General features: G+C 44.1%; 1 non-coding gene across 1 annotated transcript; it reads left to right on the top strand.

Annotated features, from left to right (window-relative positions):
- The first annotated feature begins 5,770 nt into the window (after positions 1–5,770).
- LOC149828565 (small nucleolar RNA R71) lies at positions 5,771–5,873 on the top strand. The gene has a single exon (XR_016434515.1). It is a non-coding gene; the product is annotated as a small nucleolar RNA R71 (small nucleolar RNA).
- Positions 5,874–6,164: the final 291 nt, after the last annotated feature.

The following is a 6,164-nucleotide window of genomic DNA, read 5'->3' as shown; positions in this document are numbered from 1 at the left end:
AGCTGGCTTTGGGGCACCAGGTGTAAAACACCCTTCAGATTCTACTTACTCGAACTACAAAGGCCACAGATATCGACTTAGACAAGAAGATGATCTCCTTTGTTATCCTTTTCGTTAAGATACTCAAACACTTCATCTCGTGTCTGAGTTCCACTACTAGGATTCACGAAGACATCAACAACTAAACGTAGCTCTATTCTTTTAAACTCATTTTTCAAACACATCTTTCCATTGCTTATTTCTTTCACAAAACATACTGTGCATACTTATACAAAAGTGATTCAAAATTTTCTAACAATCAAATACTATCTTTTCTTTGAATTATCTCATAAACAACTACTCTATTTGACTCAGTTCAGAAAATAAATTTTTTTTTTATGGGGCTTAAAAATTTATAAACTGTTAGATTATGCCAAAAACAATCATATATGCTACACTTTGTTCTCAAATGCCTACTTTGATTACCAGTCATAAAAAAAAATTTGACATTTTTGTGTGCATGCATCTAAACCACCCCCTCATGCTTGAATGACACTGTCCCTAGTGGCATACAAAATGATTAAAAATGTAATGCAAATGCACACTAAAAGACACTAACAAAAGTATGGGAGAAAGGATAGATACAACCTGATTTGCTCTGAGCTTCTGAAGTTGATTTTCATCTGATCCTTGAATTCTTTGAAAGCTCTTCTCTGTACCTGGTAATTGATACACTAAATGTTAAGTTCATTCTGCATACATCAAAACACAAATTAGCACATGGGAAATGAAATACTAAATAAATAAAAACTCTGAAATGAAAAATAAATAATGTACATATGATACATCCCTCTGGTCGAATCCTCATGCCTTCGTGAGATGCACTATCTCACACTCACCATCCTGCAAGGCATCTGAAATGAATGGCTTCAGTCTTTGCCCATTTACCTTGAATGTACCTTGGGTCATAGGATCAAATAATGTCACTGCTCCATGGGGAAATACTTCTTTCACGATGTAAGGACCTGTCCATCTCGATCTTAACTTCCCTGGGAATAAATGTAAACGAGAATTGTATAGCCACACTTTCTGATCTGGCTCAAACACTTTTCTGACAATATGCTTATCATGAAATGCTTTTGTGCGAGCTTTGTATAATTTGGCATTCTCATTTGCATCATTCCTGAGTTCCTCTAATTCTGAGAGCTGCAGTGCTCTCTCTTTGCCAGCCTGGGTGAGGTCAAAATTCAATTTCTTGATAGCCCAATACGCTCTATGCTCTAGCTCGATAGGAAGATGGCATGCTTTCCCGAATACAAGGCGATACAGGGACATGCCAATGGGAGTCTTAAATGCAGTTCTATATGCCCAAAGTGCATCATCTAAGCGCTGGGACCAATCCTTGCGGTCCGGGCGAACTGTCTTTTCTAAAATTTGCTTAATCTCCCTATTGGACACTTCAATTTGTCCACTAGTCTGCGGATGATATGGAGTGGTGAATCTATGATTGACAGAATATCTTTTCAACAAAGAAGCTATCTGTACATTCCTAAAATGCTTGCCACCATCGCTAATCATCGCACGTGGCACCCCAAAACGACTGAAAATGTTGTGCTTAATGAACTTAAGCACTACTCTGTGATTGTTGGTCTTGGTTGCCACAGCCTCGACCCATTTGGACACATAATCAACCGCCACCAGAATGTATAAATTTCCGAATGAGGGCGGAAATGGTCCCATGAAATCAATGCCCCAAACATCAAAAATCTCGACTATCAAAATCGGAAGCAAGGGCAGCATGTCCCTCTTGGACATGTTTCCAATCTGCTGACATCGCAGGCATCGCCTACAGAACTCATGCGCATCCCTGTGGAGTGTGGGCCAATAAAATCCTGACTGCAAAACCTTTGCAGTCGTCTTCCTACTACTAAAATGCCCTCCACAGGCTAACGAATGGAAAAAATTCAGAATGGACTGGTACTCCTCCTCCGGAACACATCTCCTAATGATCTGGTCTGCACAGTATTTGAACAACTCCGGTTCATCCCAATAATAGTGCCTCACCTGAGATAGGAATCTCTCACGCTCATTCTTGTTCCAATGCTTAGGTATCTGCCTCGAAACCAGATAGTTCACAATATCTGCAAACCAGGGTAACTGCGATGTACTGACTGACATGATCTGCTCGTCGGGGAAAGAATCACTGATCGGCTTCTGATCCTGCGTGGTCTCCACGATCAGTCTGGAAAGATGGTCTGCTACTACATTCTCACTTCCCTTCTTATCTCGAATCTCGAGATCAAACTCCTGTAGTAGTAGGACCCAACGAATCAATCTCGGTTTGGTGTCTTTCTTATTCAACAAATATTTCAATGCAGAATGGTCAGAATAGACAACCACCTTCGAACCGAGTAAATAGGACCTAAATTTATCCAATGCGAAAACTACTACAAGTAGTTCCTTCTCTGTCGTAGTATAATTCATCTGGGCATCAGACAGAGTTCTACTAGCATAATAGATCACATAGGGTTTCCTATCAATGCGTTGTCCTAAAATAGCCCCCATAGCATAATCAGATGCATCGCACATAATCTCAAATGGGAGAGTCCAATCTGGAGGTCTCAAAATAGGTGCAGTAATCAAGGCCTCTTTGAGAATCTCAAAGGCCTTCATACAATCCTCACCGAAATCAAAGGGCTGGTCTTTCTCCAATAACGTGCAAAGCGGTCGAGAGATTTTGCTGAAATCTTTTATGAACCGCCTGTAAAATCCCGCATGCCCTAAAAATGATCGAATCTGCCTCACAGAGGTGGGTGGAGTCAAACGGAAAATGGATTCCACCTTCGCTCTGTCAACCTCAATACCACGCTTGGACACAATGTGTCCTAGCACAATCCCCTCCTGTACCATAAAATGGCTCTTTTCCCAACTCAGGACGAGATTGGTCTCCGCACACCTACTCAAAACTCGAGTCAGTTTTTTGAGGCAATCTTCAAAAGAAGATCCATACACCGAAAAGTCGTCCATAAAAACTTCCATCACATCATCAATCATGTTCGAGAAGATAGCAAGCATGCACCTCTGAAAAGTAGCTGGGGCATTACAAAGCCCAAACGGCATACGTCTAAATGCAAAGGTGCCATAAGGACATGTAAACGTGGTCTTCTCCTGGTCGTCAGGATGGACAGCTACCTGATTGTATCCTGAATATCCATCTAGAAAGCAGTAGTAGCTCTGTCCTGCGAGTCTCTCTAAGATCTGATCAATGAATGGCAATGGGAAATGATCTTTCTTAGTTGCCACATTCAGCTTCCTATAATCGATGCAGACTCGCCATCCTGTAGTGGTCCTCATCGGAATTCTCTCACCCTTCTCGTTCTCAACCACAGTGAGTCCTGACTTCTTCGGCACAACCTGAATCGGACTGACCCACTGGCTATCAAAAATAGGGTAAATGATTCCGGCATCCAACCACTTCACCACCTCTTTCTTCACCACTTCCTTCATGTTGGGATTTAGCCTTCTCTGCATATCCCTAAATGGCTTGACTTCCTCATCACAGTGGATTCTATGCATGCAGAATGAAGGATCAATCCCCTTCAGATCAGCAACTTCCCAGCCAATCGCTGCCTTGTGCTCTCGAAGAATAGTCAGCAGTCTCTATTCTTGCTCTTCAGTGAGCAAGGACGAGATGATCACAGGCAGAGTCTCCTCATCTCCGAGGTATGCATACTTGAGTGAATCCGGTAAGGGTTTCAACTCAAGTTTCGGAGGTGACTCAATCGAAGATTTGGCGGGGGTCTCCGCAAGTGGTGGAAGAGGCTCCCTGACCGCTCCCCAAGGTGGTCTCTCTGACGACACTCTAGACACATCTACACTATCTACACCGCTATTCTTCTCTATATGGTACAAATCTAAAGAATCCTCGGTAATGTACAACTCGGGCTGCTCCTCCACTAACTCCTGTGCAATGTCTACATGAAAGCAGTCCATGTCTCCTGCTGGTCCCATCGCGGCATTGAAAATATTCAGCTTTACCTTCCTATTGCCGAATGAGAGATCCATGGCTCCGGTCCTACAGTTGATGCACGCATTGGCAGTCGCCAAGAATGGTCTGCCTAAAATAATCGGAGTCTGGTGCTGGCTATCTACTCCTTCCATATCGAGAATAATGAAATCGACTGGAAAATAAAAATCATCCACCTTAACTAGCACGTCCTCCAAGACACCTCTCGGTACCTTGACAGAACGATCTGTCAGTTGAAGTGTAATCGGAGTCGATCTCATCTCTCCTAGCCCGAAAGAATCAAAGAAATACCCGGGCAGAATGTTCACGCTTGCTCCAAGATCGAGCAATGCGCGTACTATCCAGATATTCCCTATGGTACACGCAATGATTGGGGCTCTAGGGTCCTTGAGCTTTGGTGGTGTCTGATGCTGAAGTACTGAACTCACCTGCTCAGTCAGATGGACCCTGTTAGGAACTCGCTCTCTAGATTTACGCTTTTGCGTACATAGTTCCTTCAGGAATTTGGCATATGCCGGCACCTGCTGAATCGCATCCAGCAAAGGTAGGTTGATCTGCACATGCTTGAATATATCGAGCATATCTTGGATCTTCGCACCTTGCTTCCCTCTAAACCCGGAAGACTCTAATGCTTTGGGATAGGGTGGTGGGGGAATATACTCTGCTGGCTCCTCCTCTTTGTGAGAAGACTCACTCCTATCCTTCTTCTTCTTCTCTGAGGATGAAGATGATGAAGATGGTGAAGGTGATGATGGGGATGATGATTGAGCCGACGTAGGTGAAACAATGGTCTCTGGCTCCTCTATCCTCTCTCTACTCTCTCGCTCTCTACTCTCGACGTGATACTCACGTCCACTCCTCAGGGCCATAACCGATTTGGCCTGCTGCTGTGTCTCAGTATGAAATAGGCCTCCAGTCATCTGGTCCTTGCCCTTCGGGTTCATGACAGCCTGACTCGGCAATGTACCCTCGGGTCTCCTACTAATAGCCTCAGCTAACTGTCCCATTTGCGATTCTAACTTCGCAATGGACTGTGTATGCGAACTCAAAATCTGGCTACACTTCTCGAAGGCGTTCTGATTAGAGGTTTTCACCTCTTGGAATGCCTGGAGAAGTCTCTCCTCAAAAGATGTCTGCGGGGCAGACTCCTGCTGAATCGGGGGAGTGACAGAAGAAGAAGAAGACTGAGAATAAGTCGGTCTTTGAAATGACTGAGTAAAAGATGGCTGCCGAACTAGCTGAGAGGAAGTAGGCATCTGCATGGAAGACTGTGGATTCTTCCATGAAAAATTGGGATGGTTACGCCAACCTGGATTATATTTCGATGAAAATGGGTTATTCGGCGGTCTGACGTAACCTTGAGCTGCCTGAACTTGTTCTTGAATAAATTCAGGGTACTGAGCTGCCGAAGGGCACTCAGTGATCTTGTGCGCCGGACTGGCACAAAGAGTACACACCTGCTGTGTAGTGGATGGTCCTGAGAGAAGCTGGTCCAGCTTCTGAGCAATCATGTCTACCTTGCACTGTAGTGCAGTAGATGGACCAACTTTAAGAACACCAGCTTTCTTCTGAATGCTGGGTGTGGCTCTATCAGATTGAGAACTCGAAGCATGGTGGAGTGAATTCTCGGCCAATGTATCAAATAGCCTCCACGCTTCGTCCTCGCTCTTCAGCATGAATGTCCCTCCACATGAAGAATCGATCATCTGACGATTCTTGTCAGACAATCCATCATAGAAGCTCTGCACCAGTTGCCATTTTGGCACCTGATGATGGGGACATTTCCTGAGGAGATCCTTCATTCTCTCCCAGGTCTCATGAAAGCGCTCACCATCTAGCTCTAAAAAGCTAGTGATGGCTCTACGATATTGGTTCGTACGACCAATGGGAAAATATTTTCGAAGAAACTCCTGCTGCAATTGATCCCATGACTCTATTTCTACAGAATCTAAGGACTTTAGCCAATACTTGGCTTTGTCCTTCAATGAAAAGGGGAATAGAGTCAACCTTAAAGCATCATCATCGAAATTTTGTATCTTAACAGTAGAACAGATTTCGAGGAATTCATCTAAATGTCGGTAGGGATCCTCATGACTAAGGCCATAAAAGGATGGAAGCATCTGAATAGTGCTGGCCTTAATCTCGTAATGAGGCGCTC

The sequence above is a fragment of the Nuphar pumila genome, chromosome 9 (genome assembly GCF_984573655.1).
Source record: "Nuphar pumila chromosome 9, dmNupPumi1.hap1.1, whole genome shotgun sequence".
In the NCBI taxonomy this organism is placed as follows: Eukaryota; Viridiplantae; Streptophyta; class Magnoliopsida; order Nymphaeales; family Nymphaeaceae; genus Nuphar; species Nuphar pumila.
This window is presented reverse-complemented; position numbering and strand designations above follow the sequence as displayed.